Source organism: Cyanistes caeruleus, chromosome 18 (genome assembly GCF_971803275.1).
Source record: "Cyanistes caeruleus chromosome 18, bCyaCae1.hap1.1, whole genome shotgun sequence".
Lineage (NCBI taxonomy): Eukaryota > Metazoa > Chordata > Aves > Passeriformes > Paridae > Cyanistes > Cyanistes caeruleus.
This window is the reverse complement of record NC_141718.1, coordinates 591271-617926: the sequence shown is the minus strand read 5'-3', so window position 1 is coordinate 617926 and position 26656 is coordinate 591271. Positions and strand designations below refer to the sequence as shown.

General features: G+C 45.9%; 1 long non-coding RNA gene across 1 annotated transcript; it reads left to right on the top strand.

Moving 5' to 3' along the window:
- Positions 1-5967: 5967 nt before the first annotated feature.
- Positions 5968-20785, top strand: LOC147649864 (uncharacterized). The gene is made up of 3 exons (XR_015277862.1): positions 5968-9906; positions 17928-18301; positions 18425-20785. It is a non-coding gene; the product is annotated as an uncharacterized LOC147649864 (long non-coding RNA).
- Positions 20786-26656: the final 5871 nt, after the last annotated feature.

Here is a 26656-nt window from a genome sequence, read left to right as displayed (position 1 = left end):
TTTCTGAAGCCCTGGAGGTTGGCCACAGCTCAAGGGTGGATTTGGCATGTGCACATGCCTGGCTGATGAGTCTTGCTCCCACACCCAGAGTTAGGCTGATTGCCTGATTTGGGGTCAGGAAAGCAGGAATTTTCTCTGGTTAAACTGGCAGAGTTCTTTAGATTTATTTTTCCCCTCTGTGTGTTCAACACACTTGCTGGAGTCATCCAACACACAGTGATTGGGAAAGGCAGAAATTACTCCTAACAGACTTCATCTTTTCTATTCCCTCTCATGTGTCCCTCAGGCCCAAACTTCCCTGTGTGGCACTGGGAAGTGTCTGGGAACGTAGGGAATGGCAATTTTGTGGGGTCTCCTTGGATTTGGTGCCTCTGACACTCTTTTCTAGTGAAAAGCTCCTGTGAGACAGCTGTTGGAGCCAAATACTGATCATTTCACTGCTATGAAACCAAACAATTGATCTGTTTCTCCTTGGATTACAAAGAGGTGATTTGCAGATAGGATCTGCTGGCTTTAAACTCAGCTGATACAGAATGTAATGGGGAGGGTGGAGATGCTGAGGCAGCACTGAGCTCTGTCCTTCAGCAGAAACCTCCAGGATTCCTCTCTGATACCTGCAGACGTGGCAATGTCTGTCCCTTCACGAGCAGTTTCCAGGTGGGATCTGTAATTCCCTTCCTGCCCCTCTGTGACACCAAAGGTGACACCAAAGGTGACACCAAAGGTGACCCAGCCAACACAAGGAAAGCTCCAGGTCCTCTGTGCTCAGATTTCCTGGCTGGGCTGCACCACCAGGAGAGCACCACAGAAATGCAAGCTTTGGTACAAAGATCCCCTGATTCCTTATGCAGGCAGATCATTTAGCTGGTAACTGGGGCAATTCCAAATTCAGATGGGAGCTTCTGGAGATGATGGGAGAATGTTTCCGTTTGTTTTCTTTGAAAATGCTGCACTCAGAGTTCAGCCCCACAGACACCTGAGGTGCTGCTGACACCTTGGCACATGTCCTGTCTTCCCTGACACTTTCCCTCCTTCTGCACCCACAATTCTGCTTCAAAGTGCTGTTTCTGGATCAAGAATGAACATTGACCTCAGTCTAGGGAACATGACTGACGGTTTTCTATTCCCTTTCTGTAAAACACAGATTCCTTTTGGGCTTTGATGGATTAAGAGAGCGATATCTTTTCTTTTCATCATTCTTAATAATGAATAATAAAAATTCTCAACATCATCATCTATGTTCTAAGAAGCTGAGCACTTCACACAAGTATTTGTTAAACAGGATTTTTCTAGCAGGTAATTTTTTGTTGGTTTTATCTACATTAATATTTCATCTGCCAGGTGATTTCTCAATTAATGGGACATTATGCAGTCCACATAAATAATACTGGGTTTCAACTATATTGAGAAAAAAAAAAAAGAAGAGAGAAAGGTAAAGAGGTAACCAAAGCATATTCAACAGATGAAAAGCTTCATTGATTTTATAGGAGATTCCCCAGTTTTCATCACCTGAACATTTCACTCCAGAACATTTAAATGAATTTTTCATGTGGTTTACTTTGAAAGTAGACATTTACAAATTGCACAGAATCTTTTGGGGTTTTTTCCCTGGCTCTCTGATTTCCACAGTAAATGCAGCAGTTGCACAGTTAAATAAATAATGTTTTTTTAGCTGCCAGTTCTCCACATGCAGCTGGGACTGTGAGAGGTGAGCAGGACAATTGTCTCCACTTCGTGCATCATCACTGTAATTAAAGCCTCAGTGCAAGATTGTACTTTCAGCCATAGCCCTGGATTACTTGATCTCATCAGCACTTGAAAGGTTCTTTTGCAATTAATGATTTTGCATAAGCATAAATAATTGTCCTGTGATGGACAGGAAGATGGCAGCTCTGGTATTGCTTAGGCTGGGTGGCTAAAACAGAAATCATCACCAGGTTCCATTTCTGTTTTTGCTTTCTTTTTCCAGAATGTTAATTTTCCAGTTGGTTTTTCTTTTCAGCTCTTAAAAAGGAAGGTCCCCTCCTATCCAAGCTGAAATCTCCACATTGGTTTCTGATGATTGCCTAGAAACTTTGATGATGCTTCTTTTTCTTTCATCCTCACCTTTGGGTGAAAAACCTGAATTTTATTTTTGCCTTGTTTTTCTCCATGGATCATCACATCCAAATTGAATGTGACAGCTTCCCCTGCTTACAGAGCACAGCTAAAATCCTTCTTTTCTGCCCTGGGTCAGGGGTGAAATGTGGGCTCCTCATGTTGTGTCTTGGTGGGTAAAACCTCTTTGTGCCCACACCAGCAAGTTCCATTTTATCTCAGTTTCCTCAGCACCACGTTCCTGCAGGGATTATCTCCCTGTTTCTGGGCTGGATTGTGTCCTTCCTTTGCCAGGTGCCCCCTCTCCCCCGCTCCAAACACTCCCCAGGCCCTGTGGGTTCTGTTACCCAACACCTCTCATGCACCAGCTGGTGCCATATCCACAACTGCTCCTTTTGATGGCACCTTTATCACTTAATTATTATTTTTCAGCTAAGCCCCTTTGGCTTTGTTTGTGTTAGCTGGGTGAGCAGGTGGAGCATCTCTGAAACATCTCCTAAGTAATTGCAGTGTGATCCCTGCAATACTCGGAAAACCTCTCCTGTGCCCATGTGTCTGCACAGAGGCAGCCTCAGTTTAACACCTGCTGCAATGGGATTGCTGCTGGTATCAGTGGCCAGGCTTCGTGTGGTTTTCCTGCCCATCACCTTCCATAAAGTCCCTGGGGAAAGAACCCCCGGGGTTTCTCATGTGCTGGCTCACTGCAAAGTGGGTTCTGATCCATCACCAAGGCTCACGAGCACAACTGCAGTGAGAAGAATACATCATTATAATTCTTTAGTGTGATTGTGTGACAAGTGCATTGTGTTTTTTAAGCTGGGCAATCAAATCTTCAGGTTCAGGATATCAGCTGTCTGCCCTTTGGTTGTGAAAGAATTATTGTATCACTTGTACCCAGCATTACAAAACCAGTCAGGTGCATCCTTTCCTTTTTGGCTCCCTCTAAAGTACTGGTTGTGTTTCTGAGTCATAACCACACTCCATCACATTAAAAGCTTTTTCAGAAGTGACAGCCTGTAATAGCTCTTCCCCTATTGTCCCAACCTGGGCCCCATTGGAATCTGAGTTTTAAAAACCCTTTGAAAATCCTACCCTTTGCCACGGGACTTTAACCCTGCTCACGTACACGGTAACAAACCCTTAGATATGATTCAAATATCAACTATGAAAACCTGTAAAAAAGCTCACAGCTGTGTGAGTCTTAAGGTTTTGTTCCCTCTTGATTAAATATTTGGGGTTTTTGCTTAACATTCATTAATGCCAAAAAAAGCCTTTGATCTTTCTTCCATGGGGGCGTGGAATCTGCCTTTTGTTAGCCAGCGCTGAGGCTGAGCAGGTACTGAATTACTTTTGATTGCACAGCCAAACCTCTTTAGCAAAAGAAAGGATTTTGTTTACTTACCTAGAGCTGCACTAACAGTCAGGTGCATTTTATTTCTCAAGGTATAAACTTGTGACAGAGAGTGGCCACTGCAGCCTCCAGGGTGGCAGGAGAAGCATCCTGAATAAAGAGCTCCATAGGCAAGGGAGAGCCACTGACTTACCAGAGCAGGGAACAGTTCAAGGAGACAATTCATAGGAAACTTTCCCTGCCTTTGTGGAGCCACTGATGTGCACTGGCAGTTCTGAGCCAAGCTCTGTTGAAACAAGCTCTTTCTCAAGTCCTGTAGGTAAGAACTGCTGCTTTTACTGCCTGGCTTAGCACGTGTGACTTCATTTCGTTCTTTCCCTGGAGTTAAAATGAGGTTATCAATGCAAAGACACCTCAGTGCTTCAACCTCCCAGTTAAATCAGGAAAAGTCGGCAGATCCTGGTGTCACCACAGCAGGACCTGTGAACTCTTCAGCCTTGCTGTGAGCAGCTCTGTGTGTTCCTGTGTCGCCCTGAGAACACATTCTGGTTTGGTTCGTGCTGCTTGCAGGCTGCCTGTGGCAGAGCAGAAGAAATGCAATCAGCCTGTGAGGATGAGCAGCCCACACAATGCAGGGCACTCAGGGAGCTGAGCTCACCCATCCTGACACAGCCCCTCTGGAGCAGAGCAAGGATCTCTGCCAGGGAACAAAGCATCACATGCAGCAGGCCCACTCAAAGCCCTGGGGGAGGATGCTCTCTGAATTCCCGGGACCCTCACGCTGGTTTGTTGGATGCTGTGGATGCAAACAGCCCTTTGATTCTGCAGTCCCTGCACTGAGGGAAGGGAACCGCAGCTCTTGAGTCACTTGCAAGTTCTCCAAAGCAAGGTTTACCCTGTGGTTCTGTGTCCTGCTAGAACAGATTGCAGAAATCCTCATTCCCTTATTCTTGGCCCTTTTATTATTTTCCTCTGAATCACTGCTTTATTTTGGTTGTGTCCCAAAGCAGAACTGTGACATTTTCTGGTTTAAAAATAGCAACTGGGGGAAAAAAAGTAGAAGCAAGGTTTGTTTTTCATGGGTTTTGCTTTCCAAATTGCTGCAAGGTCTGGAACAGAGCTCAGCCATGCAAACACTGAATCAGCAGAAGGGAGCAGATGGTGATCCGTGACGAGCACACAGAAATTAGTGGCTGCTCAAGGGAAACCAGGAACCTCTCTGGACTTGTGGCCGGTGGAAATACAGAAATACAGATGCATGCATGGCCTTGTGCTGCCCTGTTTGGGAATTGTCCTCTTTCAGCTGCTTTGGAGCAGCAGAATTTTCCGGTGATGATTTTAAGAATTGTTTCGGGAGATCATTCCCATTGTTACCTTCTGCTCCGGTGAGTGGCTGTGAACAATGCACCAATAAGTCAGCAGGAGGAATATCAAGGGTACAGAAAGGCTGAGGAAAGGGGTTACAGAAGGGAAGGTAAAGAAATAGGTGATGTCTGAAAAAATAAAGGGGAGTGGGGTGATTATGGCTCAGAAATAAAGGCAGTAAGCAGTTTCCCTTTGACATTCTAGACATATTTACCTTCCCCATTCTCTATACACAGATATAAATATGTTTAATCTCCTGCTGCCATTCACGTTGTAGCAGCACCTCTGAGTTTCAGTCCTGTCTTGAGACATCTGTGTGCTAACACAGACCAAAAGACTCTCCCTGCCCTAAATATTTTTTTCTGACTAGTACAATGTGATATTAGCAGGGCTTTGCAGCCACAAGAATCAGCTGTAAAAGGATGTTAAATCTAGGCCACTGCAAAAGAATCTAGTGAAAAAAGGGGAGGGATAGAAAAGGAAGGAAACAGTGAAGATTATAACTGGGAAAATATGTCCCACTTTTGAGGGTTTTCTTCCTTGTACTCCTTTCAGAAAAGGGCACAGGTGAGGATGAGCCACAGCACAAAAAATGGCACCAGGACAACACAAGAAAACTCATCCAGGAGGTTTGTGAGAGCATCACTGTGGCAATGCTGGGACACATCAGCCAGAAGTGGTCATTGGGGTGATTGAAGGCAGGATTTGTCCTGCCTGGCAGAGGGAGCAAAGTGAGTCCCCCAAAACTGATGGCAGGACCAAACCCGACCTGCAGGACCCAGCCTGGTTTGCTTCTGCTGTTTGGGTGTTACAGGGGTGTGCAGATGTGAACAGATGCTGAGGCTGGCCAGAAACAGAACATTTCTATTCAGCATATTCTTCACCAGGGCAGGGGTAGGAACTGGAGATTCCAGGTGTCCCAAAGAGGAGCTGGCCCCGAGCACATCCCTGCTTCCCCCAGCTGTCCCGAGTGGCTCCGTGGGATGAGCTGCCAGCCCTGGCTGTGCCCACGGGCACTCGGAGCCCCGGGGCTGCCGCAGGACTGCGAGCAGATGCTGCTGAGCTATTCGCTGTCACTTTCCATTCAGCCTGACAAGAATGAGTTAATGGAGGAGCCGCCTTACAATGGCAGACAGGGAAATAAAAGCCACCCTGAATCCACTTTCCTTGTCTCCCTTGTTTCCAAAGACAGCGCTCCTGGCATAACACAGAATGCCCTGTTCATTCATCTGCTGATAATGCTGCTCCCTTTGGGCTGAGACACAGCTCCTCCATGGATATAGAGTAACTTATTCCGCCACAAAGGGAAACCTCTTCCTTCCTTTAAATTGTTCACAGACTGCCAAAGCAGCTACTGACGATGACCTACATATTGCTGGCTACTTCTCTCCTAATAGCATTGAAAAACCGAGATAACAATCTTGTTTTTTCCAGTGCTTAAGATCTTATTGCTTCCATCCTTGTTTCTGCCAACTAAAACTAGTGGTTATATTGTCCTGTGTGAGTCTGCATCAGGGGATTTTAGAAAGTGCTCGACCTGGGTTATGATCTCTATATTTATAGTTAGAAGTACAAATTAGCAGGTTTAATAAGCCAGACAGAGAGCATCAGACAAAGCTGGTCTTCAGTTTTATCAATGGAAATGCAGAAATCTTGGACTCAGACCAAGAAGTTCACTATAAAATGGAAGAACTAAGAGCGGGCTTTTGCCTTCTAGTCAAGCTTGGATGAAATTGTAGGGTTTTCTTGTCATTTGTTGTGCTGATTTTAAATAGACTCGTGTCATTGATTTGCAGGTTCCCCCTCTTACACCTTCTCAAAGTTCAGCCCAGATTGTGCTGAGAAGTGCTTGAGGAGAGGCTGTCTCAGATCCCTGTCCTGCCAAAGTGCCTGTACATTATTCATTTAATATTTAAACAGTATTTGAAGAGACTGGAGAGAATTCTGTCCATGTTTAAAACAGAATGTATGTGCAAGAATTTGGAAGTGTGTGTGTATTGTCACATGCACGTTTTGCTTCTGCACCCAATGGCTTTTATGTTTTAAAGTGAGAGTTCAGACAGTCAGAATTTCTACAGATCCTTGGATTTCGCTGTAATTGCAGCATAATGCAGGAACAAGTACGTCTTGTTCTGGAAGTTTTCTTTGAAAGACGATTTCCTTAGTGGCTGTGACTTCCACAGAGCTGCTGCTCAAGTGTTAGGAGCACACACCTGGGCACTAGACATGACCAGACACAGCACAGCTCTCCTCATCTCCTTGCTCTGTGTCCTGCATATTTTAAGAACAGTTTAATTCTCCATTGCTGCAATATTGGAGCACCTTGGCACCAGCTTTTCTCTGATGTTTCACAGGTGAGGTAAAATCCTCGGAAGATCCCCATCCTCTGTGAGCTTTTCTTGCTAAGGTGCTGTCCTTTGCGCTGATACCCCTAAAGAGGTGTTTTTATGTCTGAGCCTTTCTGTCTGAGGGAGCTACACCCATGCACATCTGCTGAGCCATGGAGTCAGCATCATGCACAGTGTTACAAGTACCACCTACACCAGTTGCTGCAGGTGGTTCTTTAATTTCAAAGACGGCCTGACAGGAGTTTTTAACAACTGCCCTTCAGTTTCCAGCTAAAACTCATTTTCATCTTGGAGCTCATTCCGAGGCTCAGCCCACTGCAGGTTTTTTCTGGGGGCGATGTGCATTCAAAAGCCTGAAAAAATGTGAATTCTTTTAAAAGCAGCAACAGCCCTCATCCCCCTTAGAAGTAAGTACATATAGATTCAAAGCCATGTGCTTTTAAAACTCTCTTTAGTCCCATCCTTCCCTTCCAAGTTGCCCTTGATTTTGCCTCTTTGTTGCCGATTCCTCCCCGCTCCCTTCAGCGCTGTCCCTGATTTATATGTCAGTGCTGAGTGCATCTGATCAAAACATGGCAAAGTTGCTGCTTCAGCACTCACAGCAGGGGATGCAGGATGGGCTGTGGCTAATGCTGCTCTGCCGGCTGGAAAACAAACGGAGCTCGCAGAATTTGGGCCAGGTAATGACAGGTGCTCAGGGCACATCCAGGACAGCCTGGGATGCCAGGCAAGCTCCTCAGCCAGCCTGCTCAGACTTTGGAATGAGAAGAGCTCTGGTTTCCAGCAACAAGCTGCATTAAAGAGTGTGCAGGTACTGCGAGCGGCAGGAAAAGCGAGCGACGGCTGGGGACGGGACTCTACTAAATTAGATCTACATTCAGTTCTGCTCAGAATGAAGTAGCTCTAAGAAGCTGAACTAGGTAGGGTGGTGGTTTTTTTTTTTTAACTTCAGCCCAAGAAAATTTTGTGGGAGGAGTCACTTTGGAAAGGTGGGAAAGCCTTTACCCTCAGGTTGCCTCAGTAAGAAGCTCCCGCTGTGATACTTGAAAGCCCAATAGACATGTCTGAATTTATAATACACTCTTGAAGTATTCATTCATAATCCTGTAGGGATTTTCAAAGCCACAAAGAGGATGTATTTCTTTTAACTGGCTACAGGGAAAATATTAGTTCCTGCTGTAATAAACAAATAGTCTATTTTGGTGCAAGAGGAAAAATTTGAAGAGTCAGAGCAATGAAAAGGGAACAGTGCTGACATTCTTGGAAGTTCCTGTTTTTCTAAAATATCTGATACACCATGAACTATTCTCCCCTTTCTTTACTCCTTGAAACTTCACTGTTACAACCTGGTGCTCCACCGGTGTGAGCCCAAGTCACTGCATTCCTTCCAGGTGAACTCTCCAGCCAGGTGACTGAGCAATTAAAGGCCATACTAAGATATAAAAAAGAGAAATGCAATGGAAGGAGTGTTTTTCCCTTGTCTGATTTGTTTCCCAGTCTCCAGGCACATCTCAAAGGAGGATTTGTGGCATTGCACCACTTCTGTTTGCCTGCACAGCTTGGTAGGGGCCTGTGCAGAGCAGTAAGTGTGGTCAGCAAACACAGACCTGTGAGAATAGGGCCAGAACGGTGGTGGGCAGAGGCTGGCAGCAGCAGAGTCCTTATACCATGGGATTCTCTTGCCATCAGGTTAAAACTGAGCTTTTGTTCCTGGAAAAAATGGAATTAACAAGTAGCCATTTCTAATCAGTCATTCAATTCCTGAGCCTTGTCAGCACAGAGCTCCTGCAGACTTTTCCCTCTCTTGCAGCGTGCTGGGACAAGCCCTTCACGTACACCGTGGATGTTGGAATTTCAGCAGGATCCATCCTTTGTGCCTCTTGTGCACATGAAGGGAATCTCATAAACAAGCTGAGCTGGCTGCAAACACCTTCACCCACAGCTCACTGTCATCTGGAAGAAGGGCTCTGTCCCTCTCTGTTGTTGTGGTGAATGATGAGATTTGCTTTTAGAAATAGAGAAGGAGACAAATTTCAATTTGTTCTTAAACTTCTTAGTCTTTATTCCATTTCATGTACCTCTTGTTCTGTGCTTCAGATGAGGCACAATGGCTGAATAAATTCAGCAGCCAGGGGGGAAATGAGAGAGTTCACCTGAAGGCAGCCAAAGGAAGCTTAAAGCAGGCACAGCATCAATTCACCCATTTTGGTGAGGAGAACCCAAAACAGCTCCAGTCAGAAGAGAGTGCAGCAGCCTTTCCTGCTGAAAGCACCAGTGAATCCTCTGGTGAGGGTGTGTGATCAGCACCAAGCTGAACCTGTTATGTCCCCACATTTCCTGTAGCACAAGTTGCTTTTGCTAGAAGTCTGTTGATCCGTTCTGGAGTCAATCCGGTTTTGTTAAGCTTGTGAAATCAGAGCCTGAGGTGGAATAGATGCAGCTCCTCCTGTGTGCCCACATCACAGATCCTCCCCAAGATTCCCATCTAAGAGGAGATACGGAGAGAGAATCACCCTGCCTGAATAACTGCTGCCTTTAACTGCTCTGAATTACAACAGGTTTCCCTGCAAAAGGGAACTCAGGTTTCCCTGGATGACCATGCTTTAATTACACACCAGTACAGGGCCAGCACTCTTTTTGTTGTGTTGTAATTTTATGATGAATTAACGTGTGCTGCTGCCGGGGTGAGGGCACACAAAAACACTGCAGTCACCAAAATAAACGTGTCATTAGAAAAGCTGGGGAGTGTAATAAAGAATTGGATGAATAAAAATTCGAAAGAAAAGGTTTAAATAAAGTATATGTGATTGTAAATGATGAAAATATGGAATGAGAAATCCTCCTCCAAGTCGAGGCAGGATTTCTCTTCCAAAGCAACAGATTGCAGCCAAGCACCCAGATAACAATCGCAAGCAGGCACATCAGCCCCGAAAGAATGGGCAGGACACGGGCCATCAAACGAACAAAAGAACGGGCCCGGACGAGATATCGCCGAGCCCGAGCATCTCCGCCCTGCCCACCTGTGCTGGAGAAATGGAGAAACTAGACAAAGGAAGAGGAGCCAGCCGAGATAGCCATCGGCTCCAGGATGGGTGCCACCGCTCCACCCTAATGGCCCGGACCAAAATGATATCAAAAAGACATCCTGGACCTCTTTACATATGAGGAGCCTCTGCCCAACGTCTATTGACTCTATTCTCCGGTGCCAGGAAATCTATTCTTCGAACAATCAAGAACCTCTTAGCAAAGGGTGCCTGCTTGGAATTTGGCCTCGGGACACAAACTTCCTATAAAAACCCAGGCCAAAGGACTCTCAGGCGTGGATTTGGGAGCACCTATACCTTGTGTATAGACCCTGTCCACCCAGCGCTGCGCTGCTTATTTTATTGTGGTTTTTTCTCTTTGTTCGAATTTATTATTGTTTGATAATAAATTTTCTCTTTTATATAACCCGAAATTGCCTTTGCATTTATAACAGATTGGTGCCGTGACTCGGATAGGAGAAATTGCAGGAGAATCTCGCTACCCAGGACGGGTACCCCCGCTGATTTTAGCGGCCTGGTGAGCCGAGAACCTCCGCAGCACATTCCTATATCCGAACCAAATTTAGGCTAAGGAAAAACCACAATAAAAAGGGAGAAAGGATCCAGAGAGCTCGGGAAGGCAAGGAGCCTTCGAGAAAGCCGCGGCTTGGTAGCTCGTAAAAAGTCATCTGTGCACGAAGACACCCTCGCAGGAAAATAGCTGTAAGTATTGTGAGGTTGAGCTGGTGATTGGGCGATTGTGTGAGACGTGATCTGATCACGAAGCGAGTGCGGACTTCAAGGTCGCGGTTCCATCCTCCCGCGAGGGAATTGGCCGGCCAAGAAGGAAGCGATTCGGTGTGAGAAAGTTCTCTCTTTACACGATTGTAAAAACCTGGGACGAAGGAGGTCCTGGGGGACCGATCACAGGAGGCTGAAAGGGGAAGAGGACGTCCTGTCGAGCTCGGGAATTAGTAAACCCTTTCAGTCAACGGGCCTAGGCAAAAGTCCAAGAGAGAATCGAAGTGCTGAATACAAGAGACTCCAGTACAGCTAACTGCGAGGTGAGTATTAGCAAAGACTTTGATTCATCTGGTAAAGGCGGAACGAACACAACGCAAGAAAAGTAAGATATTTTTCAATATGAGACAAAGAAAAAGTAAGATACAGAAAAAGGGTATTGAAAAGGGTCCCTCTGAGAGAGAGAAGGGATCACTAGACATCCCACCGGAAAGTCCCTTAGGATGGATGTTAAAATATTGGGAAAATTGCCCTGAGAGAAAAAAAGAAATCTAAAGCAAAAATGATCTGGTATTGTGCCGAGGTCTGGGGAGGGCAAGAACTGAGAAACCACCTCACTTAGCCTGTGGTGAGCACATTTGAAAGGTGGACGTGTAACGAGTATATTTGCGAAGTATAGAGCAGAGAAAAAGTAAGCTACAAAGGAAGAGCACAGGGAAAAATCCCTCCAATCCGGAGGAGAGATCACCAGACATCCCGCTGGAAAGTCCCTTGAAGTAAATGTTAAAACACTGGGAAGATTGTCCCCTGAGGAAAGGGAAATCGAAAGAAAAATTAATACATTATTGTATAGAAGTTTGGGGAAGACAGGAGTTGAGAAGTCACCTTACTTAGCCAGTGTTAGGCACATCTGAAAAAATAGACCTGTAATAAGTTGTTCTCCTATGTGGAGAACAAGGACCCCTCGGACCCCGAGGAGAAGGAATATGCTAAGCTCTGGTTAAACGCCAGAGTAGAGCTGTTCCCAATGAAACAAAAAGAAAAACGTGAGTCGAAAACTGAATCTTGAGAACCCCTTGACCACTTACCTCCCCCGTACCATGGACTGGCTGGGCCGTCGTCCCCAGATCAAGTGGTGCCTTCAGCACCTTCGGGCCCCCGAGACCAACCCACTGAGATGCATGTGTCTCAAGCGGGAGACTCGGTGCTGGCAGCGATGCCAGCAGCCCTTCCCCTTTCCCCGCCTGCAAACACCGCAGCCACAGGAGTCTCTTCAGAGGTTTCTCCGGCACAAGGCTGGAGACAGCTCTATCCGTCCTTGCCGGTCCGGCCGCCACAGCCGGGACCCTCACACTTAACTGAAGGGGTCCCTACCGGTAACCGGGTGGCAGGGGAGTTCCCACAATCAACAAAAGGGAAAACCCCCACAAACCTCAGTTCCCCTCCTGCAAGTAGAACTCGTTTGAAAGCAAAAATGATGGGCGAGGAGGGGGGGAGAGAGTAGTGAGAATGAGCACCGGTTGTTCCCTCTCAGGGAAGTACCGACAGCCCCGGGAGTGATTAGATTTGTGAATGTTCCTCTTAACTCCGGGGATGTGCGAGCGTTTAAAAAGGAGATGGGGCGATTGTTAGACGATCCTTTGGTGTGGCTGAAAAGCTGGATAACTTTTTAGGAAGTAGTATTTACACATACGATGATCTTATGGCCATCCTGAGATCGCCTGTTTTAATCAAGAGGAAAGAGAAAGGATTAAACAAGCCGGTATCAGAGACTGGGACCGACGCAGTCCACAGGGGACACCAGGTGACCAGAAATGGCCTAGCGTAAGCCCGAGCTGGAATGCCCAGGGAGGAGGGCAGGCAGAGCATGGTGGATTTAAGAAACATGATTGTTCAGGGAATAAGAGAGGCAGTTCCCCGAGGTCAAAAACATTAGTAAAGTGTTCGGGGAATGCCAAGGGAGGGAGAAATCGCCCACGGAATGAGTAGAGAGGTTACGGCGAAGTTTTCAGATCTACTCTGGAACTGACCCGAACTCTCCCGTGGGAGAGGTCTTACTAAAAACACAATTTGTTGCCAAATCCTGAGAAGACATTAGGAAGAAATTAGAAAATATTGACAGGTAACAAGATAAAAGCCTCCAAGAGCTTCTGAGGGAAGCTCAAAAAGTATATATGAGAAAGGAAGATGAAAAACAGAGACTGTAAGCTAAGGTTTTGGTAGCTGCGGTCAAAGAAGTCCAAAAGCAAGAACAAACACAAGGTAAGTTTAAAACACTACCTAGAAAACAGAAAAGCACTCACAAGGCAGCCCCTACCCCACAGAGAGAGCTCCCCAAATGTTACTACTGTAAGAAAGTAAGACACATTCAGCAGGATTGCAGGCAAAGAAAAAAAAAAAAAATGAAAAGATTTTTCAAGAAGATTAGGGCTGTCAGAGGCTCTTTAATTTGAGGACAAGAACATCCAAGGAGCCCTTGATAAAATTAAAAGTGAGTCCCCAATGGCAGGAAGTAAGCTTTTTAGTGGACACTGGAACAGAGAGAGGTACTCTGCAGAAATTGCCAGAGGGGTGTGTGACAAGCAAGGAAAAAGTTTTTGTAATTAGAATCAAGGGGGATCCTTTCAAAGTATCTGTAATAGAGATGTAGGAATAGAATCGGAAAATAAAATTTGTTTAAGAAATTTATTGCTTGTAGAAAAAGCAGATTATAATTTATTAAGAAGAGACATGATTGTTGCATTAAGAATTAATATCGTTGTTAAAAACTCTGAATTAGTAGTAAAATATTCAAACTGACTCCCAAAGACGAAGAAGAAATTAACCCTAGAGTGTGGCACTCAAAAGGAAAAATAGGGAAATTAGATATCAAGCCTATTAAAATAGAAAACGAGGACCCTGAAGACCCTATAAGGATCAAACAATATCCCATCCCGATGGGAGGGAAAAGGGGATTAAAACAAGTAATTGACGACCTCCTTAAAGGGGGTACCCTGGAACCCTGTATGTCTCAGCATAACACCCCCATCCTGGCTGTAAGAAAAACAGATAGCAGTTTACGATTAGTTCAGGACCTCAGAGCTGTAAATGTTAGAACCCGAACCAGATTCCCGGTGGTGGCCAGTCCTTACACTTTACTGAACAGGCTCTCACCTAAAGATGTATGGTATAGTGTAATCGATTTAAAAGATGCTTTTGAACTTGCCCTGTAGATGAAAAGAGTAGAAATTTCTTCGCCTTTCAGTGGGAGGACCCGGACACAAACCGAAAGCAACAGCTGAGATGGACCGTCCTCCCACAGGGGTTTGTAGAATCCCCAAATCTGTTCGGACAGGCTCTGGAACAACTACTCACCCAATTCATTCCAGAGGAGGGGACAAAATTGTTACAATATGTAGATGACTTGTTAATTGCCGGAACGACGGAAGAAAAGGTGAAGAAAAGCACGATTTCCTTACTGAATTTCTTGAGACAGAAGGGGTTAAAAGTATCTAAATCCAAATTGCAATTCACAGAGCCCGAAGTAAAATACCTTGGTCATTGGATATCTCAAGGGAAAAAGAAATTAGACCCTGAGAGAGTAGCAGGGATTCTTGCACTCCCTGCCCCAAAAACAAAAAAGACAGATAAGACAATTTTTGGGGCTCCTGGGATATTGCAAACAATGAATTGAAGGATTTAGTGAAAAAGTAAAATTTCTGTATGAAAGGTTAAACACTGATAAGTTGAAATAGACTGAGCAAAATGAATTTAATTTTCAGAAATTAAAGGATGCACTCATAACTGCCCCCGTACTAACTTTACCGGATACCAATAAGAATTTCAATTATTCGTAGATGTGAATAGACAAGCAGCACAAAGAGTTCTGACCCAAGAGTGGGCAGAAAAAAGAAGCCCATAAGGTTTCTCTCAAAATTTTTAGACCCGGTTAGTTGGGGTTGGCCTACTTGTTTGCAAGCAATTGTGACAGTGGATTTATTAGTAAGAAAAAGAAAAAAAAAAAAAAAAAAAAAAAAAAAAAAAAAGGGTAACTTTCGGAGCTCCCTTGATAGTCTACATGATGTAAGAAATATCTTACAACAAAAAGCGGAAAAGTGGTTGACTGATTTGAGGCTTCTGAAATATAAAGCCATCTTAATCAGCTCGCCTGGTTTAGAATTAAGAACCACTACTGTGCAGAATCCTGCGCAGTTCCTGTTTGGAGAACCAACAGAGAAACTATTACACAATTGCATTGGAACTGTGGAATTGCAAACTAAAGTTAGACCAGATTTAGAAAATCAGGAGTTAGAAAGAAGAGAAAAGTAATTTATAGATGGATCCTCAAAAGTTGTTGAAAGAAAAAGAAAGTCAGGATATGCTATAGTGAATGGCATATCAGGAAGCATTGTGAAATCAGGCCCCCTGAAAGCAAGCTGGTCTGCACAAGCTTGCGAGCTTTATGCTCTCCTGAGAGCCCTCCAGGGGTTAAAAAGAAAGAGGGGGATCATCTATACAAATTCGCGGTATGCTTTTAAAGTAGTACATACTTTTAAGAAAATTTGAGAAAAAGAAGTCTGATAAATACGAAAAGAAAAGAGTTAATCCATAGAGAAATCATTCGACAAATTCTACAGGCTGTCAGAGAACCAAAAGAAATATCAGTTGTCCATGTAAAAGGACACCAAACAGGATGGCAGTTCCACACCCGAGGTAACAACCTGGCAGACAAAAAGGCAAAACGAGCGGCTTTGTTAACCAATCTGCAGAAAAGAAGACTGATTCCCCAAAGCACAACACTGGGATTTGCCATACACCAAATGCAGCCTGGGGATAAAGTCCTGATCAAAGCTTAGAAAGAGCTCCCCCTCAACCCTCACTAGGAAGGACCGTTTCTCGTCCTCCTGACCACAGACACAGCTGTCCGGACTGCAGAAAGGAGCTGGACACACTCACCTCGAGTGAAAAAAAGTAACAGATTACAACTCCTCCGAGAGGAAAGTCACCACACCTCCGAGAGAGCTGAAAATCAAACGCCGGCGTCATCACAAATGACAAGTGACGACCAGATAAGTTGTATTAATCCTGATTGTAATTGTTTTCCATTTATCCACTTCGAGTGTGCTTATTGTAAACAGATTTGGGTAGCCCACTGTTTAAGAGGGTACAAACCTAAAGGATTGTGCACAAAGTGTCTAGAGAAAGAACAGGAGGAGACTAGCCGTTTCTTAACACTTGCCACCCGGGCGGGGTCCTTGGAACTAAACTCTCCTGAGTGGTTCCTATTGTTCCAAAAGGGGTTAAGAGGCCAGTTAGATTCCAAAGCCAAGGCTTTAGAAATCGAGGGCCGAAAAACAATTAAAGTTTAAAGTACTGTGTAGGACAGACCCAACTAAATCGTCTCGGTGAGCTACTTTCAAAAAAAAAAAAAAAAAAAAAAAAGGCACGCCTTAAGGACTACCAGGGCCCCTGAAGACAGTCCCTGCTGCCGAGAAGATGATAATCCCTGCCGTATGTTCCTATACGGGCGAAGGGCAAGGCAGAGGGATGCAATGGTGGGGAATCCTGATAGTCCTGAACCTAGCCGTGTGCTTAGCCGAGGGAATGAGTCCCAAGGTACCTCCAGGGGGAGAGTCCCCTAGAGAAGTGTGAGCAGTGTCAGATTGCCACAGAAACCGGACGAAAGATTGACTGTCCTCCAGAACTGCAAAAGGGGATGTGTTTTTCCAACAGCACTCAGTATAAGATCTGTAAATTAAAGGGGGAGGTCTGATGTTACCGCTCAGAGGCAAGTTTTAAAGACGGGCAGTTTCAAACTCCTGAAAGACAAAAGATCAAAACTACCCACTTCAGGTACAAGAGAGAAGTGGGAGGGATTCCTCCGATTTCAATTTATAGTCAATGTAATAAGACCATCTAGATCAGAAGGAAAAGACAATCCACCTTTGTAGCATATTTCAAAATCAATCCTATGTTACAATAAAGCGAACTTGAAAACGTGTACTATAAGTGAAAAAATGTATTAAGAAGATAGAAATTTAAAACATGAAACAAAAGCTTCCTTCAATAATGAACCAATAATTTTAGATTTGTTAAAAAGTGAAGTTAACCGAGTATGTTTACAATTTGACCAAGTATTCTGTTTCTCCAGAGATGAAGACGAGTTAAATCCTAAAAGCAAAATATCAGACTGAGAGAAAAGTGAATGTGGTTAATCTCACACTCATCCCTCTGTAAGATTGAATAAAATAATACGAATTTTTAATGTAGTCAAATTATTAAGTGGGGGACTGTAATAAAGAATTGGATGAATAAAAATTCGAAAGAAAAGGTTTAAATAAAGTATATGTGATTGTAAATGATGAAAATATGGAATGAGAAATCCTCCTCCAAGTCGAGGCAGGATTTCTCTTCCAAAGCAACAGATTGCAGCCAAGCACCCAGATAACAATCGCAAGCAGGCACATCAGCCCCGAAAGAATGGGCAGGACACGGGCCATCAAACGAACAAAAGAACGGGCCCGGACGAGATATCGCCGAGCCCGAGCATCTCCGCCCTGCCCACCTGTGCTGGAGAAATGGAGAAACTAGACAAAGGAAGAAGAGCCAGCCGAGATAGCCATCGGCTCCAGGATGGGTGCCACCGCTCCACCCTAATGGCCCGGACCAAAATGATATCAAAAAGACATCCTGGACCTCTTTACATATGAGGAGCCTCTGCCCAACGTCTATTGACTCTATTCTCCGGTGCCAGGAAATCTATTCTTCGAACAATCAAGAACCTCTTAGCAAAGGGTGCCTGCTTGGAATTTGGCCTCGGGACACAAACTTCCTATAAAAACCCAGGCCAAAGGACTCTCAGGCGTGGATTTGGGAGCACCTATACCTTGCGTATAGACCCTGTCCACCCAGCGCTGCGCTGCTTATTTTATTGTGGTTTTTTCTCTTTGTTCGAATTTATTATTGTTTGATAATAAATTTTCTCTTTTATATAACCCGAAATTGCCTTTGCATTTATAACAGGAGCTTTTGGGAAAAGGGGAAATTGGGGGACTAAGCTGAGCACTAAAACTCCTTATCAACACAGGGCAAGGTTTGTGGAATTTACAGTAAATAACAAAGCAGGCAGCAAGCAGGTGAAGGCTGCACTGCAGACTGCAATGTAAGCACTTCAAATTCACCACGGCAAATTCCCTGTGCTGCCTGAGCTCCCACCGCCCCACCTGACTCACCTGATTTCAGAGCTGAGGAACAGCAGGGGCTTATCTTGGGAAGTCACTCTCAGCTCAGCTGGAGCAGCACGCTGGAAGCAGCCTCTTCCTCTGTAAACACATTAATTGGAGTTTGTGTCCCTGCTCTACACGTGCAGAACTTGCACTGCTGATGGAGCTCTGCAAGCATCCCTCCCTGGGCTCCCTGCAAGGATCCCTCCCTGGGCTCCCTGCCCCATCCCTCCCTGGGCTCCCTGCAAGGATCCCTCCCTGGGCTCCCTGCCCCATCCCTCCCTGGGCTCCCTGCAGACATCCCTCCCTGGGCTCCCTGCAAGGATCCCTCCCTGGGCTCCCTGCAAGCATCCCTCCCTGGGCTCCCTGCAAGCATCCCTCCCTGGGCTCCCTGCCCCATCCCTCCCTGGGCTCCCTGCAAGCATCCCTCCCTGGGCTCCCTGCCCCATCCCTCCCTGGGCTCCCTGCCCCATCCCTCCCTGGGCTCCCTGCAAGGATCCCTCCCTGGGCTCCCTGCAAGCATCCCTCCCTGGGCTCCCTGCAAGCATCCCTCCCTGGGCTCCCTGCAGACATCCCTCCCTGGGCTCCCTGCCCCATCCCTCCCTGGGCTCCCTGCAGACATCCCTCCCTGGGCTCCCTGCAAGGATCCCTCCCTGGGCTCCCTGCCCCATCCCTCCCTGGGCTCCCTGCAAGCTCTGCTGCCCCATCCCTGCACCCTGCAACAGCTCTGTCCCCTGCACCACAGAGCTCCTGCTCCTACAGGAATGCAGGGATGGAGATGAAACCTGGTCCGGGTTCAAAATGTTCAAAATGTCACTGCTAGAAAAGACAGAAGCAGGCACTTGGCTGCTGAGAGATTCTCACATTTGCAGCACTGAACTTTATGAATTAGAATGGTCAATGAGGAAAATGGGATTTTGCTTAGAAGACAGTAGAGGTCAGTACGTATTTTTGATATTGCAGAAATCAGTGCTTTTGCAATGATGTTATAAACGAATGTACTTAGACTTCATTCTGGATTTTACAGTATTTTGAATGAGTAGCAGGTTGAAAGGAGTCATGAAAATAGAGGAAATCTGCAGCAGATATACTGGTATTTATTCTGCTGCAGGTTTCGCTTCCAAACCTCCCTGAAAGAGAAGCTGGTGATTGTGTAGAGTCCCACACAAATCTGCATAATAATAAATAACAATAAACCTGGCTTTATTTTAGGAGATACAAACACATTTTACAGCTGTGAACTACACCTTGGCCTGTTTTTCTAGTCTTTATAAACTGGCACTTCTCCTGAATACCCAAACATTTAAACTGTTTCTTAATTGCTGAAAGTCAGAAAGTTAGCAGTAAATTGTCCTTGTTTGTGAGCAGCTTCAATTGTCATGCACATTTTATGTAATCATTTTCCATCTTAGTGAACGTAAGTCCACACTGAAATCCTCTAATATGAATTCTGCTATTTAATCTTCATTAGGGAGTCTTTTTTTCCTCTCTCCTTTAAACCACTGTGGATTAAAATAATTGCTTTTGTTTAATACGTGATCAGAGACTCACCTGGCCTGTCTCTGCAAGCGGCTGCCAACGCCCAGGTCAGTGTTTGAGAAATCTCCTTGTGCAGAGCCAGATTTGCTGTGCCATTTGTCACTCGGAGCTCGAATGGTGCAGGAAGTTACTGCCAGCGGAAAATGAGCAAAGCACAAAGGATGGACACTTCAAAAGACAAAGATTTTCTCTGCCACAGCTGCCGTGAGCTAATCAGAGCTCACTGAGGAAGGGGCAGGTGTTGCTCAGGGAAGCTGCAGCCAGGTTACAAAGTCAAGGGACAGCAAACTGAAAGGGGAAGAAGGTCTCTAGATGCAAAGATGTGGCAGGCCCAGGTGCAGATGGAGGCTGCAGATCTGCTCCCAGGAATGCAATTCCCCCTGGATCCAAGGGCAGCACCGTGGGCACTGCAACCCACTGGAAAGGTGATCAACATGGGCCCCGATGTGATCCCTGCTGGGAAATCTGCTCATCTTCACTTTGAAACGCTCCACACTGTGCTCTTTGGAGTGAGGACTGCAAAGCTGGCAGGAGGATGTTCTGCACCTCCTGCTGTGGGGCAGCAGGGCTGGGATCACCACAGCAATGCTCCACAAGCCTGTGTCACCACTGCTGGGACACTGCAGAGCTGGACCCAAATGTGCTGATCGTGAGCAGTGTTGGCTGAGAACCCACACACGTTAACCACTTAAAGGCCTGACATGTTCTCTTGGGTTTCCTTCTTCAGTCCTCAGGCAGAGAACTTCTCCTCAGCTCACAGCTCTTCTGAGAGTGCTGGAATAGCTTTTCCTTTGGCTCAGCTCCTTCCTGCTTTTAGCAGAATGATGCTCACAAAAACAATCTTCCTCTCTTCCTCAGAAACAGTTGAAAATCGTGAAAATAGCTTTGTACCAGGAAAGTGAAAAATGTTTTAGGACAGACATTGTAAATACGAGAGCCATGGCCCCTAAGGGTGATGACTACAATAGTCACAGGGTTACGAGCAGCCTGCCATATCCATCCTCACAGGAGACAAGGTTGTATGTAAAAAACCCCAGACTTCAGAGCCACAGCCACGGGAGAAGCTGAGCAACCACTAAAACAGACATAATATGAATAAAAATAGCAGCAGCCTTAAAAGGGGGTTGTTTTTAAGACATTTGTCCAGTTCTTACCTTTTACTACTCAGTCACCTTTCCTAAAACCTTTGTGCAGCCCAGGCAGCACATTCTGGCTGCACCTTTTGAAAGAGTTTTCTTCAGGATGATGAGATCCCTCTCACCCTCACTGAAAGAACAGCCTGTACCCTTGAGTCCCCTCAAGTGATAAATCCAACCAAAGGGGGAATGCTGGGGGTTGCTGCCACTTGGTGCCTGGGTTGGTTTGTATTCCTTGTGGCTGGGATCCCCCATTAATGCAGGGCATGAGTCAGGGGTGGCTGAGTCTGGCAGTGGCTGAAATGAGCATCCCTGCTAGGGGAGTGTTTGGTATTTCTGTGCACCAGGGTCAGTGACAGTCTCTGGGGAAATGGCATTTTGGGCTAGCTGCTCCTGTCCTGATTTCCAGCTGTTCACTGCATTAATGGTAGAGGTAGGCTGCAGGCTGGGTCTCGTGCCGTGTGATTCTGTAGAGATTTTGTGAGACCATTCTGAAGTGGTTTTCCACATGAAGGTATCCAGAGCCCAGCTCTGGCTCCTGTGAGTCGGTGATTAGTGTGAGCAGCTCCTGTGCTGAGAGGAGTGTGCTGTGCTCAGCAGCCTGACACACCAGGAGCAGGAAGGAGCCCCAGGCTCTGAGATAAGGAGCTGCCAGCAGATCTCAAGCGGTGTTTTCCGTGGGCTCCTGTCACCCGTGCAGAACGAGATGTTCCACAGGACAGGAATGTTTGCTGTGATAGAAGAACAGGAGCAGAAGTGCTGACTGGTGCTGAGTTTTGGCTCCTGGTCTCCTTTCTGTCTTGCCCCTAATGAACATTTAATTGGCTAAAGCTTTGATTATCCCTACAGTGAGCAGATAACTGTCTAGATTCTTAGACAATATAAACAGGCACAGTTCCATGAGCTGAAGGGAGAAATGCTGATTTACCCAGCCAAAAGCTTGGCCTGATACATTCAGTGTTTTTATTTTTATTCTCTCTTCCATGTGGAGCTGCATTCCCAACTGCATGGAGATGCTTCCTAACCCTCAGCTTTGGGATGGCAGCTTTTCTGTATCTGCCTGATGTGTCTTCTTCCATCCTGCAGCATTTTAGAAGACAAAAGGAAAGAGGATTTCTTCTAGTTAGATATTTCCTAATAATCTTGTGACAGCAGGAAATCCCTACAGCTGCAAGATGGATCTCTAGGTCTGTGTGTATGAACTTCCAGGGAATAGATGAGAGAGCAGCAAATGCTGCTCAAAAATAAATACTGTAATTCCTGGGGACTGAGTTCCAGCAGACCCAGGTGTGTACTGGAAGCAGCTTTTTCTGATAGCACTTAGACACCCAGGTAATCTCAAGCTTCCTGCCAAATACACAGTCTTCTGCTAAAGACTTTTTCAGGGATGCCAATTTATATCCAAAATTCTCTGCATGCATTGACTAACATTGGAAGTTACTGACTTGGTTGCAAATACATGTGGGTGCCTGTGAGCAGAATTTGATTTTTCAGTTGAAAACAGAAATCAAAAAAAGCACCATATCAAATGAGCAGAGAGCAGTGTTTGTTTGTTTGTTTGTTACTGTTCCTTTCCCTTGCACAGGTGTGTAAGAGCAGCATCCCTGGCTGAGTGGAGAGCTGCAGGTTTCTGCAGAGGCAGCAGGGAGGCAGCCAAGGGCACAGAACCGAGGGGCTCAACTTTATACACACTGGAGAAAATCACCCAAGGAAAGATTCTCAGTGCTGGCAGCACAAAGCTTTTTGGAGGGGCACGAAGCATTTCAAATGCTGTTCCTGTGCTGCGTGCAGGAGGGCTTTAGCTGCTGCAGCAGGATGGAGCCTGAAACCCTCACAGGGGTTTGGGGAAGGAGCAGAGGCTGAGCAGGGACCTCTGTGCTCTGTGGCTGTCAGATGTGCAGCTCTGTCCTGGCCCAGGTGATGATTCCTGTCTGTGACTGTTCCCCTGTGGCTGCAGAGACCACAGAGTTCTGCACTGAGCCCTGGCTGGAGCTCCAGCAGCGGCTCCTGGGTCTGCAGCTGGGCTGGGAGGGGTGTGTGCCCCACAGGGACCCTCAGCAGCCCCTGGGTCTGCAGCTGGGCTGGGAGAGCATCCTGTGCCTGCCCCACAGGGACCTGCTCTCCTCAGCAGCCCCTGGGTCAGCAGCCCCTGGGTCAGCATCCTGTGCCTGCCCCACAGGGACCTGCTCTCCTCAGCAGCCCCAGCCTCCTTTGGGGAATGCTTTGGGGATCTGATGTTGTTTTCAGCCCTGATCAGCTTTAGGAATCCCACTCTTTCCAAACTGCTCCCTGTCACTTCCTTGACTAATCCTCTCCTTAGCTGCCTTAAGTTAACACCTCTTTATTTCAGAAATTGACTTTTTTAGATTTATACTCCACTAATTGGATTTTTCTGAACCCTTTCTGCTGCCTCCTGCATGTACCCCAGCCCCTTTCACCACCTAATCCCCTCTTTCCACACTTCAATCCCACTGTTCTCTTTTCCCTTCTTTTTATTTCCTCCCCAAATGAGCTCCTACTCTTTTGCTTCATCCCCTGAGGCTCTGGTGCTAAAAATCTCTGACTTGTGTTTTTGGAGTTAAGAATTTCTGACTTTCCCTGACTTTCATTACCTGACACTTGTAAAATAGGCTCTGATCCTGGGGATGTGTATGGACACGCCAAGCTGAGGCTGGATGCAGTGAGATCGTGCCTGTGCTGCCAGTTTTTATGGCTTTAGCAACAGTTGCACGATATTTATATTTCTGTTTCTGAAAATCTGAAAATCCCAGTTTAAGGAGCCCGTGTTAGAAAGATTCTGCTTCACACAGGGGAAAAAATCAAAAAGACAAGCAATAGTTTTGAGTCCTCCTAGTTGTGGAAGCAGAGAGGAAGTATAAATCATATAAATCTGAGAGTCAGAGGGAAAAATAAAAATAACTCAGTTGTCTATATATTTCAAATCTCTTCCCCATAATCTCATAATCTTCTTGAAGCTGATCCAAATTTTGCATACCTGCAGTTGGCAATGCTGAGCATGCAGTTGAACATGTTTGTGATTATTTGCACTCACTTATTAAGTTATCACTGACTTTCTAAACAGAAACCAAGTAAGTCAGAAAGATGGATTGCCTATACAGTAACAGAACAATGCTGCACCCAGTGCAGACAAAAGACTCAAAGAAAGGAAAACAGAGCACCAAAGCTGTGCTGCTCCAAAGGGATATTTTAGGAACATCTGGTCTCTACTGGAAGAAACATTTCTCAAAAAATGGGAAAAAAATCAAACAAAAAAGTAAAATCTTTACATGTATTCAAAAGCAAAACTTTAACGAACAGGCTTTGATCTGCAAATGTAATTAGCATTAGAATTAGAGATGGAATGGAGATTTGTCTAAAAGCATTAATTCAAATCCCACGCCTGATATTTTCTTATCACTGCTGTAATTCTAACAGCGCCTGTGGCAGATTCAGGAATCAGAAGAAAGGGACAAGGGCAGTAGGTCTCCCACTAGCAAAAAAAAAAAGGGGGAGGTGGGAGTGAGGAAAAAGAGTGCGAGATGGAATTAATCTATAATATCCCCAACCCAACCCTATTTCCAATGTATGAATTATTTATCTCCCAATCTCCAAACGCCAATATATCTGTGTGTGCCATTACTTTGATCTCCTGCTGCTCCCCAGCTCTGCAGTGCCCGGAATGAGGGGGCTGTGGGAGCCCAGGGGCTGCAGGTACAGCTCCCTGAGCAGCACCCCAGCAGCAGGGACAGGCTGATTTGGGATGAACTGGGATAAACTCTGCTCTTGAGCTGCCCTCCTCTCGCTCTGCTGCTGCTGCTGTGGGCTCACATCACACCTGCACGAGCCACAGGTGACAGGGCAGGGACAGGAGAGGGACAGGGACAGGGCAGGGCAGGGACAGGGACAAGGACAGGGACAGGGGCAGGGCAGGGACAGGGACAGGAGAGGGACAGGGACAGGAGAGGGACAGGGACAGGGCAGGGACAGGGACAGGGACAGGAGAGGGACAGGGACAGGGACAGGGACAGGGACAGGGACAGGGACAGAAACAGGGACAGGGACAGGGCCAGGGCCAGGGCCAGGGCCAGGGCCAGGGCCAGGGCCAGGGACAGGGCCAGGGCCAGGGACAGGGACAGGGACAGGGACAGGGGCAGGGACAGGTCAGGAACAGGGCCAGGGTGGCTTTGATTCCATGGCTCTGGGGCTCCCTGTCACCCACAGGGTCAGGGTGGCTTTGATTCCATGGCTCTGGGGCTCCCTGTCACCCACAGGGTCAGGGTGGCTTTGATTCCATGGCTCTGGGGCTCCCTGTCACCCACAGCTCTCAGGATGCTGCTGTCTCAGTATTCCCTGCGAGGCCACAGAACCTTTGCAAGCTGTGCCATCCATGGAATATCACAGATGGATTCACTCTGGAAGAGGTGGCCAGGCCACTGCTCCCAGACAGGAGCAGAGCTCATCTTCAAACACCTCTCAAACTCCTTTCTGGCCAATTCCTCTTGTAAATTGTCCTGCCTTGGAAACTGGGGGAAGACTCATGGTGATTATGCACTTACCAGAGGGATTTGACCAAGCATTTATAGTTTTCCAGTCAATATTTCAATTCTTATTACTATTATTAAAATTGCAGTTTTGCTTGATCTTGTTACAGTTTTTACCTTGTTTTTTCATTCCCTAAGAAAGAAAATAACTTTAGCAGGAACAAAGGCTGAGAGGCTGAGCAAAAGGCAGCTCTAAGAGTCTTATCAAAGCCCCAACAGAGTGGGAATAATTATTCACACTCTGTTGGGGGTTCTAGAAAGACCATCTGAGGAAAAGGATCACTCAGTCTTTTCAACATGTGAAATTAAAGAAAACCACTAGAAATTCAGTATAGGCTTGGGAGGGGGAAATAAAAGAGGGGCAGCTGAGAGAAAGATGTGACTGCCACCATCAGCTGCCTGTGCTGGCAGTGTCACCACAGCAGCTCTGCACCAAAGCTCTGCCACGAGCTTTAGTGAAAGGGAGAGAGCAGAGCTGAACATTTACCTGCACACTGAGCCACGTTTACCTGGAGTGCTCCATTCACTGGCTCCCACCTTGTGCTACTTTTTTATTCTGCATATGTAAAAAAAAATCTACACTTTACCTAATCAACCTATTTGTTTAATTTCAAACACCTTTCTGTTACCTCCCACACTGGCCTTCATTCTTGAAAGAGGCATGTCTTAAATGTTCATGGAGAGCCTTGCACTGCTGAAAACTTTCATTTTTAACTATTTGGCTGCTGGTTTTTGAGGATTATAACCTGCCATTATGATTAATATAGTTTCATTATTTAGCTGGACTCTCCCATCTGTCTGCATCCATTTCTTATTTCAAATGGACGCTCTCTGAGACCAAGCCCCTCATTTTCTTATGTTTTGTATAAACCCTCCCTCTGTGGAATTCTGACATCACATCTTCATGGACTTGTTCCACTCCCTCCCAGGAGTTAGAACTGATTTTATCGCCATTACACCAATGGGAAACTGAGGCAGAGCGGTGTGAAACGACTTACCAGGGTTACACATGAGGTTTGAGCAGAGAAGAAATTTGAATACAGCTTCTACAAACCCAGAACTAATATACTGACCACAATGTCTACTTTGGGTTTATTAAAATAATAATTATATATACATATATATTATTAAAACTATTAAAAAACTGTAATTAGGCTTGACATTTAAAATGATACCCTGAATTGAATCAGCTCTAGTCTCTTGTAAAGCAGGGTTACCTAAGTGACTGGAGATAGCCTTTGGCACATCAGAGTCCTAACCAAACAACTGGGGAGTGTTTCTGCTCCTGAATTACCTGTCTGAAGTTCACCTCA